General features: G+C 37.5%; 1 long non-coding RNA gene across 1 annotated transcript in view; it reads left to right on the top strand.

The window, feature by feature from the left end:
- The window catches only part of LOC131918490 (uncharacterized), a 138,532-nt gene that overhangs the window by 12,235 nt on the left and 106,494 nt on the right, over positions 1–19,803 (top strand). The window contains exons 2-3 of the long non-coding RNA XR_009380998.1: positions 4,166–4,345; positions 18,638–18,804. This is a non-coding gene — a long non-coding RNA (uncharacterized LOC131918490). The remainder of the gene's footprint in view (positions 1–4,165; positions 4,346–18,637; positions 18,805–19,803) is intronic.

Raw genomic sequence — 19,803 nt, 5'->3', positions numbered from 1 at the left:
GATGTTGATGAAGGCTGCATTAAGTCATAAAGATTGTAGCCCTGATACGATGGGGCAACTGACATTGTAAGCAGGGGATAAGACTCCAGGGATCAGTCTGTGTGCTCACCATGTAAAGACATGGAGAAAGCAGTCATCATTCAGATAATACTTGAGCCCTCATCAAAACCTGCATCAGCCAGCTACCGGATTTCTCACCCTCCACAGCTGTAAGAAATAAATACATATCCTGTGCTCAATCCAGTCTGCCACAATTGTATTTCAATAGCCTATGCACACTAATATGTGAAACAAATTCATCTGTGTATAATTTCTCTGCAAAACAAAACTGAATAAAAGCTACTTATCTTAGCATATTTTGACCTCTTGCTGCTAAGGAAAACAAACCAAACTGAAAAGCTGCAGATATTTGTAGAGTCTATGCAGATATATTTGAGTCTATGGAAAAATTAGTGAACTAATTAAGATACCTACTTTATCCACTGAGGAATTTTACTATTACTTATTAACAGCCTCTGACAATTTAGAAGCCTGACTGGAGTTCCTAGTGCTACTTTACCAACTCATCCTGAATCTGTCATCCCTCAGCTCAGGTTGTAGCCTTCAAATATGCCTGACAGACAAGGTTACATAATAACTGCTCCAAGAGCACTCAAGCCAAGGTCCTAACAATGATAAAGGGTCTTTAGTTGCTGCTGCTGTGAGCAACCCTACTTTCTCTTGCCTAGGGAAAATGACTGAAATGTTCTAACCAGACTCAGCAGCCGGGGTGGCTTGGACTATCTCATCATCTTTTGAGGTGAAGTGGTGCCTATATTACTGCTGTGTTCACAAGATGAGGATCACTACCAAGAGCGTCATAAATTCAAAACCTCCTCAGACTGTACACAGCCCTCCTATTGAGGGATGGATAGCATAAGAACGAGTCACTGAGTTGGGCATTATCAGCACACTGTATTTTTCCCTACAATTCTAAAGGAAAGAGATCTGCTAAGTTTTAGAGAACCTGCATGACATGAAATACAGTTCTAAATAAGGTCCACCTTGAGCTGTATCTGACCATATTTAATTATGCCTTAAACAGACATATACTGTATAGGACTCTGACAGCTCACTGTACCAACCCTGATTATAACATAGAGTTCGTTATTGGTCCACTTTAAATTGGAAAAATTCATGAAGACTTGTTTTGGATTGATCTTCCTCATCAATTGGTTTCAATGAGTGTGCTATGGTAGAGTTCCCAGAGATATATTTTCCTCATATGACAAAAGAAAAAGGTAACTGCTACCTCCTTACTCCTCTCATCCTCCATACTCATAAGTCCCATGGCAGTTAACTTTCTTAGTGCAGGAGATATAGGGCAGTGTCTGGGTTTATCTAACTTACCATTGCACTCAAAACACACAAAGAAATGCCATCCCCACGGTTTGCAATACAAAGCAGCTGTAAAATGGAAGGCACATTAATAATCCAGTGATCTCAAAGAAATAATCTATGTCCCTTTTGCATAAAACATCAAGATCTCATTTGACTTATAGTTTACATATTCTTCTAATAGCCTTGAGGGAATACTAAGGAGAACTTAAATTAGTGGTGCACAAAATATCTAAAGCAATTAATGAAGAAGACACAAAAATATCAGAATGATAAAATGTCTCAGCAAAATTTGTCCACTTTTGATTGTCAAAAATCCTAGTGAATTTTGGATATTCAATTAAAATCTCTCCTTAACACAGCTACATTTTTAGTGCCATCAAGTACAATAATGTGTATTTAAAAACAAAGGCTGGAGAAATGCTTCAGCTGTTAAAGGCTGGGCTCAAAAATCAAAAATATAAAAACAGAAAAATACCCAGATTTTACATGCTTGATGTGCATGATCAGTTTGTTCTTTAACAACACCACCTATCTGAGCCATTAGTGGGAGTCATACAAACCGAAGCAACTTAAAATTATGTTTGCCTTCAATTTTATATTCCTTTTGATTGAAATAAGTGACTTTCTAGCTTATGGTTTGTTAAGCTTAAAATATATCTGTGACTGAAAGGAAAACCCGTGTTTCATTTTTCTCTTTATGTGTTGTATAAATTTTAGCACAAGCAATATAATTTATATGAAAATTTCTGCCTAAGATTTTCATTATTTAAAAAGTAACTATTTTTAGAATGTCATATAACCATATACAATATTTGCCTAAATACTCTTTGCATAATAGTAGTAATTAAATACCCACAAACATGCAAGCTTAGACATGTGTGTACAAAGTATTTGTTCCTGTCATAGTTACTGAGTTATACGTACAGATTTCAAAGAAACTATGAAGAAAAGCCCTTAGACAATATTATTATTTCATCCAAAATACTTTACAAAAATGCCAACCATGCAATTGTAAACAAAAACTATTACAAAGCACTTTATTTTAAATCATGTCCAGATCTAGACAAAGCTTTTGACAAATGCACTTACTTATGTTTGGGAGTTTTTAACATCTTAAATATATTTCTCTTACAGATGCTTACATATTTTAAGAGGGGTCTGGTTTTAAACCATGATATTTTGAACAGACTGTTATCTTCACTAATATTTCCCACATTCTTTCTGTTAGTAAATAATTTGTGAATCAAAATAAAGAGATCGGGAATACCTTTAATCATTTAGCTATTAAAAGTTAAATTATGAACTAGTTGTATATTAGTCTAAATTATGAAGTAGTATGTTTACTACTCGGTTAATCCCAGCTTAGCTGAAGTTTTTTTTTTTTTTTTTTTTTAAGTGTACAGCAAAAGGTAGTTAACGGCTTTAAGAAAATACACCTTTAAGGATTGGGACACCAACCCAGCCACCAAACCTTAGACCTCCAGTTTTTCCTGCTTGCATAGTGATCTGGGACCAGAGCCTAGCAGAATCTTCAACAAAGAGACCAGAGACTTCATTCAACAACTGATGGGAGCAGATGCAGAGTCCCATAACCAAACATTAGGTGGAGCTCAGGGAGTGCTGTAGAGGAGGGAGAGGAGGGATGAGAGGAACCAGAGGGATCAGAGACACAAAGAAAATTTAGCTCACAGAATCAATTGATGGGGACTCATGGGGGTTTGTAGAGATCAGGGAGCCTGTAGTGGTCTGACCTAGGTCCTCTGCATATATGTTATGGCTGAGTAGCATGGTGTTCTTGTGGGACACCTAACAGTGGAAGTAGGGACTGTCTCTGACTCTTTTGCCTACTTTTGGGACCCGTTTCCTCCTACTGGGTTGCCTAGTCCAGCCTTGATGTAATGGTATGTGCCTGATCTTATTGTAGCATATTATTCTGTGTTTGGTTGTTATCTCTGACAGGCCTGCTCTTTTCTGAGGGGAGACTGAGGGAGAGTGGATCTGGAGGAGAGGGGAAACGGGAAGATCCTGGGAGAGAGGAAGGGAGGAGAAATTGTGATTGTGATGTAATATATGAGATAATAATAACAATAATCATAAATAATAATAATAGTGAAAAGAATTTAAAAATACACCTTTAACATGATGAAAAGGTTTCACTATTCAGTAAAAAATATAAAGTCACTGAGAACATGTGTGGGGATATGGGGGTGTGCATTTTAAGTGTTGCACACACATATGTGGGTGCATACTCCTATACATGTCTTTGATAGCCACAGGTCAACTTTGGCTGTTTTTCTCTGTTACTCTCCATGTTATCTATTGAGACAGGGTTTCTCTGGAGCTCCTCAATGGGCTAGGCTAGCTAATCAGCTACCTCTCAGTTATCTTGCCTAGGCTTCTCCATGGCTTGCACTACAGACACATGTGTCAGGAATCTGAATGCCTGACACCTGCACAGCAAGCTGTCTACCCACCGAGTCACCATCCTAGCCCCAAAAGAACATCCCGAAAACATGAAAACAAATTAATATGTGCTCCTTTCTTATGGCTTGGTGTAATTCACAGAAGATAATCCAGAATCAAGTTAAGGAAACTTTGACACATAAGATGTATTTTAAGAATTTTAACTAATCTAACTATATTATCATCTTTAAATACATTAAATTAAAATTTTACACATGACCACAATTCTTTCAGAATGGTGCCTTCATTTTTTTTCTCCTTCTTGTTGATACTCAGGTCTTGAAGTAACACAATGACTATCAAGAAACATCTCCTTTTACAGGTTGAAGAGGCAAGTATGGCATCAGTCCTGCGGCCCTCCTGACAGGATGAAGCATGATGTGCTCAGCCGGCTCCCCTAGTGGGCTGAGTTCGCTGTGGTCCCTGGTTCCAAAAGCACTCTGCTCCCTGGACTTGAAGCAAGACGAGACTAGTGACAATATTGATGGAGTAGAGAAACCAGGTACGACTTGAAAATCTCACCGGTAAAATTTTAGACTGTGTCTCCATCCAACCCTAGAAAGAACGCTGTCAGCAGTATTGTTACATAGCCCAAAGGAGAAAGAGTGCATTCTCTACCTAATACTGGGAAGTAACTTTTCTTCTTCAAGGTTTTCAATATGAAACCTTACACTCATGTCAAAAGACCCTTGGTTTCTAATGTATATTCTATAGGAAATACCTCCTTTATGAAAGATTCCCAGATTTCTCAACCCTTGAGTAGAGCAATAATGAAAAACCACTGCTTTAAAGTAATGGTTCCTCTACGCACCCTGTTTGCTTTCTGAATGTCAGTTGATATACTGTTCTGCCTGAGGCACATTTATTTGACTCTGTATGGGAAATGAAATAAATATATTAGCTATTTCTCATCGAGTGGCATTTTACAGCATCATTTTTTCCAAATGTAAAGTAAAAAAACTTCCAAAAGTAGACATTTTACATACTCAAATCACAACTACATCCTTCATTCTGTGAAAAACAGAATGAATAAGATTGTAACTTTCATACCAAAGAGCGACTTATTGTACTTTTTATCAACAACAGAAGAACAATAAATCCTAGAATTACATGAGTCATATCTCAGAATTTATGAGATAATAAGGGAGGAAAATACTCTGCAGGTTCATTCAACACCATTTTAGTTAATATATCGCTTAACTAAGAAGATATTTCTTGACTTCAGGGAAGTGGCTTATTCTTCATTGTTTATTTAAACAATATATTTACCATATTAGAATTTTGTCTCCATGATAAGTAGAAAATTTTAAATTGTTATTGCATTCATGAAGAAAAAACAAACTGCTGTCATTTCATTTCTAAAATTTTTACGTTAATCATTCTATGTCGTTTTCCTGGAAACCTGACTAGGGTGGATTTTCCTATTATGACCCATAGGGTCAAACAAACCCTTTGCTCTTTTGTCAAGATCCTAGTGGCAGGATAATTACAAACCTCGCTTATATTTTTCCTTCTGGAACAAATTGAAGTGTATCTACCAGTCCTCTAGTCATCAGTAACAGATGCACAAAAACATTTCAAAATATACTGACAGGCAAATCTCCCACCACTTATCAAAGGATATAGTTTCACAGTGAACCAACAAACAAAACTATCTCAGATTCCCTCTAAGTAGCTCAAAATGACATTCATGAATGGTATGAAGACTTATTTTTAATTTATTATTTGAAAAGGTCATGTATGTACATTGAGGAAATTAAGTATATGTGTATAATGTATATTGATCATATCCATGCCTCACTCTCCACCCAAACCTTCCCAGGCCTCTTCCTCATCACCTCCCCCTCCCAGCTACATGCCCTCCTTTTACATATGTCCATCCTACCTCTATATGTATGTATTTATTTATTTTAGCCCACTGAGTGCAATTAGTGCTGCACACATATGCATGGGCACAAGGTTATTGTCTGGAGTATGGGGATTTATCAGGAGCTAAACTTGTAATGAAAAGGGACTCTTCCTCCCTAACAATCATATTTATACTCTCTATTTATTTATTTGATGTTGATGGTGTGTGCATGTCTATGCATTTTTATCCATAGAGCCAATGAAATCAAGGCATTTTTACAAAGAAGAATGCCAGAGCACAATAAGGATGTTGGCTTTTTGTTTGTTTAGTTAGTTGGATGGTTGATTGGTTTGGTTGGTTGGTTTGGTTTGTTTTTTGAGACAGGGTTTCACTGCTTAGCTCTGGCAGTCCTGGAACTCACTCTATGGACAAGGCTGGTCTATAGCTCACAAAGATCCACCTGCCTCTGCCTCCAAACTTCTAGGACTAAAGGCATGTGTCACCACTGCCATGCAAGCATTTGGTGTTGATCTTACATAAACAAGGTGCATTTGTCAAAACATAAAAGGAACACCAATACAACACTATTACCTAAATTACATATTCAGTTCTGGTCCCAGTAGATTTTTTCACCTTTCCCTTTTTTCTGATCCAGGGTTGCAAAAAAGATTCCACACAACATTCACACATCGGACCCCCTTAGTCTCACTGAAAACTGCAACAGTTCTTGACCTCATTTTCAAGACCTTGTATATTTAAAGTCTATTGGCTGGGTTTTCTGTAGTTCAGACATTTGAATTTGTCTGATGTGTCCTTTTATTAGAACAAGGTCAAGGTCGTAGGCTTTGAGACAGATGTCATAGCAGTATGGTGCCCCCCCCTTTTTTTTGAGACAGGGTTTCTCTGTGTAGTTTTGGTGCCTGTCCTGGAACTCACTCTATTGCCCAAGTTGGCCTGGAACTCATAGAGATCCTCCTGGCTCTGCCTCCCGAGTGCTAGGATTAAAGGTGTGCACCACCACTGCCCAGCATCAAAGTGGTTACCAGATTAGAAGATGTAAGTCTTGGTATCATCATGCTCTTGAATTAGCATTAGATGTTTTTATTTATTTATTTGTTGGTTGGTTTGTTTGTTTAGTTTTTGTTTTTCAAGCCAGGGTTTTCTCCATGTAGTTTTGGTGCCTGTCCTGGATCTTGCTCTGTAGACCAGGCTGGCCTCAAACTCACAGAGATCAACCTGGCTTTGCCTCCTGAGTGCTGTGATTAAAGGCATGACCAACCCTTCTTACATTATATACAAATTACAAGATGTTAACACGAATTTTTATGGTGATCACAGGTTACGGTGCCTTACTGTTGTACTTATCTCTCTAAATTTACTATTTTCCCCTTTTCATGGTTTGAAATGAGTCACCATGAAACTCAGTGATATGAAACTAAGGTTCATTTTCCACATCAAGGAATAAGGCTTTCTATCTACCCTCTATATATGTTCCATCTATTTACTTATCTGTGTATATTCTATCTATCTAATTATTTGACATTTTAAAATTATTTTATTAAATATGTACACATCCTCTATTACCTCCACCTTTCTCCCTCCAAAATCATATGCTCTTTTACACTGTCTTGTTAAACCCAGCAGGTTCATTTAGTTCTGCCTTTTACGTGCATGATTATGAGATATCTACCAGAGCATGGGCACACTCTCAGGGACCACATCTCTGAAGACACCAGATAATCCCTCTCTCAGTGCCATTAATTTCCAGTAAATCCTCAGGTAAGGGTGGGATTCTGTGAGCACCTCTACCATCCGTACTGGAAGTTTGAGTGAATTCATCTTACACAAGTCCTGGTCATGTGGATTTTCTCTAAGGAGGAATTACTTTGTTTTTATGCTTCTAGCAATATTCCAAGGTAAAAAGGACATATAGTTTATCAATATTTCACAGATAAACAGAGTATATGCTAATAATCTTTATAATTCAAAACAAATTCAAGACAAGATTAATGCAATGTACTATCCAAACCCTTTGAGAGTATTTCTTAGTTACTTTTTTATTGCTTTGATAAAACACCATGACCCAGGCAACTTATAGAAGAAAGAGTTTATTGCATCTTAGGGCTTCAGGGGGTAAGCACATGATCATCATGGTAGGGAACTTAGCAACTGTGAAGTTAGCATGGAACTGGAGCTGGAACTGAGAACTTACATCCTGATGAACAAACAAGCACAAGGCAGAGAGGAAGCTAACTCAGAATGGTGTAAATTTTTAAGACTTAAAGCCCACCCCTAGTAACAGACCTCCTTCAACAAGGCCACACCTTCCCAATCCCTTTCAAATAGTTCCACCAACTGTAGACCAATCATTCAAATATATGAGCCTATGGGGGCCATTTTCATTCAAACCACCACAGGGAGTCAGAAAACAGACACTTGAGTAATAGAAGCAGAAAAGAAATAATACTTAAAGGATTAAGTATTAATTAATTAAGCAGAATTCCAGTCAACAGTAGCAGCAGAAGATAGATGAAACTGCCAAGTTTTCTTAATGAATAGATGACTATGTAGATAGGCATACCATAGATAAAGCAATGTAATTTTCTTCTTATTAATAAATAACAACTTTGTGAGCAGGACGCATTCGGTACTATGTTCAAAAATATGGGCACAGGGAAGAACTTTATGAGGTCATTCAAATATTAAAAATTATAACACAGATAAATAGAGATTAATAGGATTAAAATCTGGGTCCTTGAAAAGATAATAAAATCTGGGTCCTTGAAAAGATCAATAAAGATTATAATCCACAGTCAAGCTAAATAAGAAATGATAAAACATGTCAGTTTCAAATGTACAAAAGGAGACATTATAGATCCTGTAGACATTAAAGGGTTAAAGGAAGATTAAAAAGAATAATTCTTAGCCAACTGAAATAAAATGGAACAATTCTTTTAAAGACCTACACTACCAAATTGACATAGAAGTTAGATAATACAAATAATTATATATCTATTGGTGAAGTGGCACCAACACCCTTCCAAAATCGAAAATGTATTATCCAGATTGGTTTACTAGTAAATTTAATCAAACTTTAAGAAAAGATATTACACTAAGTTTTTACGATTGTAAAAAAAAAACTGAAAACAAAATAATATGCAAAGTGTTCCCTTTATAATGCCAGCATTACTCTAATATCAAAACCACACAAATATTTTACAAGAAAGCAAAAATGAAGGCTAACAACTTTAATGGACAAAAATCACACCAACTGCATGCACATGGCCTGTGTGAGTCTGCCTAAGACAGGGTCCCAGTGCTGAGAGGAACTGAGGACAAAAGCCCCCATCCCTAACCCAGAAGCGATGTCTAATTGATAATCACTCACAAATGAAAAATGAGTTCTCTCCCACAGTCTCACTGGGGATACAAACCACCCTTAAGTGCAGCCCCCTGCCCAGAAGTAGATGGCTAACACAAAAGGAACTCAATGGCATCTTTGGAAGTCCTTTGTCTAAATGTTTTGACAGGGCTATGGTTTTGTTTTGTTTTGTTTTTCACTTTACCAGTCATTTGCATATATCTCTGGTTTTCTGTTTTAAGATTCTTTTGCTAGAAATATGTGTGTTTCTGCACCTACATATAGATTTCATGCTTTTCTTTGGCTCTTTTTCTTCTGTTAGTTTGTTTTGTCCTATCCCAGTTTCTTTGTCTGTTTTTGTTTTGTTTTATTATTATTCTTTAGATGTATGTTTGTTTTCTGAGGAGAGACAGAAAGGTCTGTGGATCCACATGGGAGGGGAGGTAGAAAGAATCTCGAAAGACTTGAGAGAAGGGTAACTGTGATCAGAATATATTATATTAAAACCATCTATTTTCAATAGACGAAAGGAAAAACATGAGCTAAAAGTCATCACCAAAACATTAGCAAGTTGAAACAAATAAAAATAGAAATACACCATGACTAAGTGAGATTTATCAGACATAAAAGACTGATTCAGCATTCAAATATTCATGTTTGTAGTCCATAAATTCAACAGGCTAACTAAACTGTATGATTGTGTCAATAGCTAAGAATATTTGATGAAATTTAACATCCACTCATGCAATAAAATACAGCAAATTAAGAATAGAGGCTAAATTTCTCAATTGGGATAATGAGTTTACATACAAAAAAGAAAAAGTAAAACAAAACCAAAAAAACAACAACAACAACAACAAACAAACAAAAATTGCATCTAATATCATACTTAGTGGAGAGGAAACACAAAGCTTTCCAGCTAAGATCAAGAGTGAGATTAACTACTCTTTGACAACACTAAAGAAAATAATTTTTGTTACCTTGGTTTTTGCTCTTAAGACTGAAAGTACATAGGTAACAAAAATAAAATAGAAGTTAATTTCTAAATATTACTGCCAGCTAGAGAGTCCAAGATTAAAGTCATGACATATAGGTATGGATTTCTCACTGTGCATCATTACAGAGCTGAAGGTAGAACTGCAGGGAGGCAAAGGGACCCTGAATGTATCCATTTTTAGTGACACCAATTCCACTATGGAGATTAATCACAACATTAATCCCTCTAAAGGTTCCAATGCTTAATACTGACATGACAACTAACAGATTGCCATATGAGTTTTAAAAGAAATAGTCAACCCAGAGAAGATATAAAACTGTCATTTGAGTATTCTGGAAGAAGGAAATAAAAGAGTCTTTGTTTGGATGGCACAATATTCAATGAAAACATTCTGAAAGAATCAACAAAGAGCAATATCCTAGAACAAAGAAGGGATAATATCAAGGTTGCTGTATATAAAGATTATGCACAAAGGTCGGGCACTGGTATTGTTATTTAGAGACAAAGGATTACACAGGGTACATGATGCCTGAGTCTGACACCAGGGTGAGTGGAAACAATTGCTTTCTTACATACAATGGGCAAGCAGGATTTGAAATTAAGACTCTAATGATAGTAAGCACTTCAAAACTTTTAAAATCAGGGGATAAGTGAATCTGAGTTGTACAGTTTTCCTCAAACAGATCTAGTATGATCTTTATACATGACAAAAATTATACAACTCTGATGCACAAAACACTCAAAATGCTATGTAAATTGAGGGATATTCCATGCTTATGGTTAGGCAAACTCAATATTTTCACTATGTCATTTTTAATATCTTTATCTGTATACAAAAAATGATATCTTAATCATAACTCCTGCAAGTTATTGTGATGATATCAATGAATAATTTCTAAAGGTTTTATGGAAAGGCAAAATATCTAGAAGAGTAAGCACAATATTGAAAGAGCAAAGCAAAGAAAATATAAATGCCAATATATAAACCCCTAGAAGATAACATAGTAGGACATCTGGATGACTTTGGGCAGCTTATAATTTTTATATAACATAAAATATCTTGGAATATATATTTCATAGCTGTACTTAAATAAATTGTAAAAAACAATCTCTGTCCTATTAAAGAAAATCTCAGCACAATGGGAAGATACATAGCAGAATATTTTCAAAGTCTGTATGTATTTCAGTTAAAAACTGCTATGTATAGACAAACACTTGTAACTCAACATGAAGAAAACAACCAACCATGGTGATGAGACTTCAAAGGTGTAGCTTCTCAGGCATTTCTAGAAGAAATCTCACAGCAATGTTCCAGTTCTACTTGCTCTTACCATTCTTGCAGTCTCATTTCCACTATGCTCCCTGGGCTTTAGTGGACAGAATTGTGTAGTATTTCAGTGCCTTGCTCAACCCTCATCAGAGAAGCTTCCTCCTGAAGCAAATGGGAGTAATTCCAGAGACCCACAGCCAAATGTAGAGAGTGAGAGACCTTGGAACACTCAGCCCTCAACCAATTGTCTCCACCAAATCCCTCCCCCAAGGTTCACAAAACCCAATGGAAGAGAAGACCAGAAGAGTGTAAGATCTAGAGGGGATGGAAGACATCAAGAAAACAAGGCCCTTTAAATCAATGTAGTCAAAGCTCATTTGAACTCCTGGAGACCGAAGCAGCATGCACAGGGCCTACACTGGTCTGCATCAGGTCCTTTGCATATATATTATGGCTTCCAGTTTAGTGTTTTCATGGGATTCCTGAGTGTGGGAATAAGTAGGTCTCTGTTTCTTGGGCTCTTTTCCTTCTCATTGTTTGTTTTGTCCAATCCCAATGTGTTAGCTTTTGTTTTATCTCATTATATTTTATTTTATTATTATCCCTTGGAAGCCTTTTTGTTATGAGAGACAGAGAGGGAGTATATCCGGATGGTAGGGGAGGAAGTGAGGAACTGGGAGGAGAAGAGGGAGAGGAAAGCATAGTCAGGATATATTTTATGAGGGGAAAATTTTTTTCAATAAAAAGAAAAAAAGAAAAAAAAAAGAAAACAACTTTTTGTTTGTTTGTTTGATTTTTCCAGACAGGGTTTTTCTGTGTTGTTTTGGTGCCTGTCCTGGATCTCACTCTGTAGACCAGGCTGGCCTTGAACTCACAGAGATCCACCTGGCTCTGCCTCCTGAGTGCTGGGATTAAAGACGTGTACCACTGCCACCCAGCAAAACAATGTATTTTTATTAATGAACCAAAGACATTAACAGCAACGACTACATACAAATGGAAATTAAGCATATGAAATTAGGTTCTATATGCTAAATGCCATCAGGGAACGAAAATGAAAACAGCAGTTAAGATACTGGTTCCCACTTGCTAGAATTGTCCCAGCACAAAGCACAGTTCAAGCCAAATGCTGGAGACATGGGATACAACAGGAATTCCTTCCTTCAGAGTGGAATACTAAACAAGGCCAGCTGCAAACAGAGTTTGGCAGTTCCTGATCAAACTAAGCACATTTATACCATACCACCCAGCAGTCACAACCTTCGTATTCTTCTAAGGAAATTAAAAGCTTCTAAGGGCTTACATGATTAAAAATGTTTATTGAAGCCTTATTTACAAATATATGGGGTTGGAGAGAGAGCCCGGAATTAAGAGTACTTGCTACTCTTGCAGAAGACCCAAGTTCAATTCCAAGCATCCATGTGGGAAGGTTACAACCACCGCAATTCCAAGTCCAGAGTATTTTAAGCCCACTTCTGGCCTCTGTGAACACACACACTCAAGCGCACAAAATATGTGCACGCATGCACATGCATACAAGCAAGCAAGCAAGTGCGCACGCGCGCGCGCGCACGCGCGCGCGCGCACACACACACACACACACACACACTTTTCTATCAAAACTTTCAAAATAAAGAATTACCAAATGTAAGAGCAACCTAAATATCTTTCTGCATGATGGGCAAACCTTGTTAACCAAACAAGGTAACAAAACTCAGTGCTAAAAAAGAAATGAGCTAGCAAGCCATATCAAGTTTACTATATTATTTTGTATAATATTTTATTCATATTAGTAAGTGAAAAGAGCAAACCTAACAAGGCTTCTTTTTTTTTTTTGTTTTTGTTTTTGTTTTTGTTTTTCGAGACAGGGTTTCTCTGTGTAGCTTTGCGCCTTTCCTGGAACTTGATTTGTAGACCAGGCTGGCCTCGAACTCACAGAGATCCACCTACCTCTGCCTCCCCAGTGCTGGGATTAAAGGCGTGCACCACCACCGCCCGGCTCTAACAAGGCTTCTTACTATATGACTCCCACTATATGGCTTTACAAAACAGAAAACGACTCACGGAGATCGTAAATGCTAAGTGATTTCAGAGGCTAAACAAGGGAGTGAGAGAAAAAGAGTACAGAAGATACTACGGAATGAAAATACTCTGCACTGGGTCAGTGGTGGATAATACTTTATCATCTATCCAAAAATACTCTGCACTGGGTCAGTGGTGGATACATGTAATACTTTATCATCTATCCAAACTCTATGATGGGCCTTGAGAGGGAACTGTAATGTAAACTAACTTCAGAGTAAGTATAATGGATCAATATAGGTTCATCAAGGATATAAATGTACCACTCTGCTGAGGACAATGATGGCAGGGAGAAGTTATCCATGTGTATGACTAGAGAGTAAGAAAAAAACTGTACTTTCCTTTACATGTTGTTACGATCCTAAAACTGCTCTGAAAAGTAAGTTTTTAATTAAAAAATTAAAACTATGTATTTAGGTACATAGAAAACCTTTTCCTCAGGAATTAGAAATAAATATGTTGCTGATAAAATGAATTTTGGGAATCACAGCTACATGAAAATTAAATATTGTGCAATATGAATATATAATACTATTTTCTGCAGACATCATACATATGCACATATATATTTGAAAATGCTATTTCAAGTACATTATTTCAAAATAGATTTTAAAAAAGCAGTATTTCAGCAAGATACTATCTGTATAATACCCTACGATAATGGTAACATATGTTGCTAAGAAACCCAATGAGAAGAAGAAGAAAAAAAGAATGTTCCAGCCATGTAAAGATTCGATATGAATCTCCAAGCGGAACAAATTCATTTCTTGTCTTTTTGCTCTGACCTTTGCAAGACTTGCATTGTTCCATAAAGCAGCCTTATATATGCAACTCAGAAAACCCTGTAGCTACAAATATATGTCAGGGATGGTTTGCTTTTAAAATGAGTGTCCCCACATGCTTGCAGAGATAGAAGCTATTCAATCCCAAGCTGGGGAAATCTTTTGTTCATTTGTCATTTCTGATTCATTCACTTAAAAAAATGCATATTAACATCGATCATTTGGCAGACACTGTGATATAGCCACCAAGAGACAAAAACTAAAGAAAACATAGTCGTTGCCTGTTGAGAAAATAAAATCCAGTAGGAGACACAAATGTTTAGTCAACATTCACACAGGGAACATGGAAGTTTAATTATCATCAGTTCCACAGGGGAGAAATGCAAGTTGTTTTAATTTTGTGATGGGTGAAGCTGACTCCACTAGAAACATCAGGAAGGGCTTTCTTGAGAAAATGGCAGTCCCTTTGACAGCAAGAGAGTTCAAATGCAACCCAGCTGACAAAGGTGTAATGGATTTTTAAGGTGAGGTCCTACTGCAGAGAGCAGCATGGAAAACATTAGAAGGCTTTGAGGCTGACATGGGTAGAGAAGGGTGGGAATAGGGTAGTAAATGTAAGAGCCAGGCTGTGCATGTCCTTATAAATGAGGTTGTATCGCCTTTATGCCAAGAGCAATGGGAGAGCTCTGAAATGTGAGCAGCAGGGGGTGGGGGACCAATGTGAATCCATCTGCATTTTAATGCTCACTTCCCTTCCGGGGCTATGGAAAAAGGACTAGAAGAAATGCAGAGAAAACAGAGAAGAGAAGTTAAGCTAGTGTCCAAAAAATGAAGGTGGCCATGTTCCTAGGACAGGAGAGAGATGAGCCCAAGTCATTAAAATGTATTTAGGAAGAAAATCAATGAGACAAAGTCATGACTGAACAAGCATAAGGAAGGAGTCAGAAGTGATAAGTAATACCTGGGTTTTTGACGTTCACTCAGCTAAACTTTAAAGTTTTTCATTTTCTATGACTTCATTCACTAAGGCATCTGGTAAAATATAGCCTGTTGGATAAAGGTCTCAGGGGTGGAGGGAGGAGAGTGTCATGAGCAATATCAATATCCCAGTTTATGCAGAAGTGTGGCACTGAAATAAGGAATGCTGAAGGAGATCCCAGAGTTGCTTAACTGGTGGATAACCAAGGTTATTTAGAGAAACTATATTAGGTAGCTAGTCAGACATTGTCAAGCCTGAAATTCACTGGGGATAGGCCCCTTCCTCATAAACAGCAGCTTGTAAAATCAGAAACTAAAAGTCAGAATTTTGACTACTGTTCAGAAAGAAAGAAAGAAAGAAGAAAGAAAGAAAGAGAAAGAAGAAAGAAAGAAAGGAAGGAAGGAAGGAAGGAAGAAAGGAAGAAAGGAAGAAAGGATTTGAGTTATGTATCCCCGGCCCTGGGTAAACATGATTTCACAAACTTTCCAAAAGATCCTAAGGTTAGTATTTATATGGAGGCTTACTGGAAAAGACTAACAAAGTTCTCTGGTCCCCTCTCTTAAGGCAGCAGTTCTCGACTTGTGTGTCATGACCCCTTTGAGGGTCAAACAACCCTTTTACATGGGTCACCAAAGACCATCAGAAAACACAGATATTTACATTATGATTCATAACAGTAGCAAAATTACAGTTATGAAGTAGCAACAAAAATAATTTTGTGGTTGGGGTTCACCACATCCTGAAGAGCTGTATTAAAGGGTCACAGCATCAGGAAGCTTGAGAACCACTGCCTTAAGGTGTAATCTTAATGGGCCTGCCAATCATCTACAAAGATAAGTGCCCATCAGGAAGCTGTCTATTCCAGTGAATTTAATAGTGTCAAATCTAGTTTAAATTAGGGTGTTACGTGGGAAAATACAAAGTTTTATTGTGCTAGACCACTATAATTAGTGATAGTTAGTTTTTCAGCCAGAAATGTCCTAACAAGAACAATGGAGTTCGATATGTCCTTGAGACATCTATGAGAAGCTATCGGTTAGATGATGGAGAAATTCACCTAGGGCTCTGGAAGAACAGAACAACAGTTTTGAAAGTCATTTGGATAATGATGATAGCAAAAGCTATAATGTATGAGATGTCTCAGGGAGAAAATACAGAAGGGGAGAAACTTAATAGTGAACACTTCACTCAAGCAAGTTGCGTGGGTTGCTTTTCTCACTGCTGAGTCAAATACTTGTCAAAAAAAAAAGAAAAAAAAAACTTCCTGGATGAGCAGGTTTTAAGCATTTGAGGATACAGTTCATAATGCCTACAAAAGCATAATTGTAGGAACATGAAGCACCTTGGGTAATACTGTATCCACTGAGTTGGAAGGACAGGGACATGAATGTTGGTACTTCACACTCTTTCTCATATTTTTTTAAAATACAGAATTCAAGCTCATGAAATGATGCTACCACATTAGTGCAGGTCTTCCAATGTCAGCTAAACATCTCTGGAAATGTCTTCACAGGCATAATCAAAGGTATGTCTCCAAGGTGACTCCACATTCCATCCAGTTAACAATCCAAATAACCCATCTCGGGACATGCAAGATGACTCACTGGTGAAAGTATCTACAGTCAGGCTTGATGATCTAAATTCAATCGCAAGAATCTGCTTGGTGAAGGGGGAAAACTGATCCTTTTAAGTTGTCCTACAATCTCCATCCATAAACATGCCATGGCGCATGCACACACACACAAAATTTAAATAGCATCTGTTAAACAGTAGTAAACTAACTATATTGCCAAGAAAGCACTATCACACTCCCCAGCTCATGGGATAATGACATCATTCTGTTCCTTCTGACAGTATTAAGAAAATGCTGCCGGGTGGTGGTGGTGCATGCCTTTAATCCCAGCACTCGGGAGGCAGAGCCAGGAGGATCTCTGTGAGTTCGAGGCCAGCCTGGTCTCCAAAGTGAGTTCCAGGAAAGGTGCAAAAATACACAGAGAAACCCTGTCTCGAAAAAAAAAAAAAAAAAAAAAAAAAAGAAAATGCCAACTCATGCAATGAGCACAGGACTTATGCAGGGTCGCTTGGCTCGGCCTGGGAGGAGAGGACTGAATCTGCCTGGACTGAGTCTACCAGGTTGATCTCAGTCCTCAGGGGAGGCTTTGCCCTGGAGGAGGTGGGAATGGGGAGTGGGCTGGGGGGAAGGGGATGGGGGCAGGAATGGGGAGAACAAGGGAATCCGTGGCTGATATGTAGAACTGAATTGTATTGCAAAATAAAATTTAAAAAAAAGAAAAAAAAAAAGAAAATGCTTCCATAACATCATCTTTCCCAGTAAATTCCTAGTTCTGTACATCACTACTGGTTTTCATTTTCTGGTGCACCTCCAGAAAAATATACTTGTGTGTGAATGCAAATATATGTATGAAATTCCTCTGTAATTGAATCAAAACTAAAAATTATTACACAAGAGCTAGAATTAAAAATGTTCACTCTTTTACACTGAAGATGTTCTCAATGAAAGAGAAGTGGCCTGCTCAATAGCAATAAAGCTTTAAATGGAGACAACATGATTTGGCCTCTTTCCTTGGGAATTCATTGGGAAAGCAGGGATGAACCATGAAGAAAATGGAAGTACACTATAATACATCAAGATAGCTCATTATGAAGAAGACAAAAATTCTTAAAGGATTTGTTGAAGTATTTCAAGCTCACATCTGTTAAATACAGAAAGAAACAGGATGGCTTCAATATTTAGTAGTAAAGAATTGTTGGGAGACCAGTGTTAAGCAGTTGGCTTAGCTTCCACAGCAGACTTCAGATGGTAGACTTTTTCCTACTTTTCAAAACAAAGGACATTTTGTTTCCCACGTTCGCTTCTCGGGTGCGATTGTTTTCAGGGCCTGAAGGGGTTTCTAACTCTTTCTCTGAACTTCAAAAGCAGTGAAAACAGGGTATTTATGGGCCATTAGCTACACTAATGGTTTGATTCCATTCAGTCTTACCAGCACAAGAGAAATCTTCCAATGATTATGTAAGAGAGTAGGGGCAGCTCTGGGTTTACCCAAGCAGCAGGATTTTCTTCCAAAAAACCAGAGCAGCCCAGGGAAGAACACACAGATTGGTTGTCCAGTGCCAAACAGTCAGCCCTGAAAACACACCTACAAATAATGTTATATGGACTCAACAGATTATATTTGGGAGTGTGTGTGTGTGTGTGTGTGTGTGTGTGTGTGTGTGTGTGTATGCAATAACAACTAATAACTGATATTTTTCAAAAAGAGGACATGGATTTGAAGGAAAGCAGGGACAGGTGTTTTGGAAGGTTTCAAGGAAGGATAAAGAAGGGAGAATTGTGTAATTAAAATACAATCTCAAAAATAAAACAAAAATAAAAAAGAAGGAAGAAGCAGGGGATAAAAAAGTGTATTGAAGTTTTCTTAAACTGCTTAGGCCTTTATTATTTTGTTTTTCTAGAGTCCTAGAGCACGAGACAGAAGATGGCAGCATGTTCATGGCACCATGAACTGGTGAGCTCAGTTCTTCTCAGATACCATCTGATTCAGAAATGGTTGCCTAAGAATTCCTCATGTTGAACAATGGACCTCACCAGAGAGAATGTTCTAAAAGAGTCAGTTTTAAAAGTAAGCTGAAATTCTGTATTTCTTGGCCAATATGCCGATATCTAAGTCATCTCCTGTTCAATACATGGACATCTGGGGGTTGAATCATAACATTGCGATATTGATCACATCATCACACTCAAACAGCAGAGCTTCTCCTTGACATTCTAGTATTTGAGTGAGAAGTTGTCCATCTTTCCCCCTCTGTCCATCCTTCCCTCTCTCCTCTCCTCCTACTCTATCCCCTCCCTTCTTTCTTTCCTTCTTCCCTCCTCTCTCTCTCTCTCTCTCCCTCCTCTCTCTCTCTCTCTCTCTCTCTCTCTCTCTCTCTCTCTCTCTCTCTCTCTCTCTAATTCAAATACCACATTCTAATTTTTGAAGATAGGAAATTTTGTAGGCAATGAAAATATCCTTGCTTTAATTGGCATTTACTAACAATTATATTAAAGCACATTCAAGACATAAATTAAAAGAATAAGAGCTGGATAGTCTAAATAAAAAAAAATGTTAAATGAAAGGTTTTAAAGGTGCTGTTTGATATGATTATAAATCTTGACAACATACCTCAAGCACCACCCCATCCTCCAGTACCTCAGCTAGCCAGTCACTGCTCAATATTTGGTAAAAGGTGTTGAAAAGGCTCTGATTTTGTGCAACAAAAATATAGGTAATTGTTTTCACTAAATGTTAACCTCTTATAAGCAATTTAGAAATCAGGGAAGGACAGGGCTGGCAAGATGACTTAGAAGAATTTCTGCCCTAGTCTGACAACCTGAGTTTAATCCCCAAACTCCATCTAAAGAAGGAAGGAAAGAATTGACTGGACAGAGGTGTCCTTAGACCTAAACATACACACACATATACACTGGGAAGCATGTGCTTGATTATTTGCACATACAAAGACAGAGAGAGAGAATAATATAAATATTTTAAAGGAGGAAAGGTGAGAAGTCTTATGCAATCACTTAGTCCCCAAGGCAATCAACCTAGTTTGACAGTTTCCTAGTCAATCTTGCACAT

This window comes from Peromyscus eremicus, chromosome 8b (genome assembly GCF_949786415.1).
Source record: "Peromyscus eremicus chromosome 8b, PerEre_H2_v1, whole genome shotgun sequence".
NCBI classification, from domain to species: Eukaryota; Metazoa; Chordata; class Mammalia; order Rodentia; family Cricetidae; genus Peromyscus; species Peromyscus eremicus.
The sequence above is the reverse complement of the archived record's forward strand: the minus strand, read 5'-3'. Positions and strand labels throughout refer to the sequence as shown.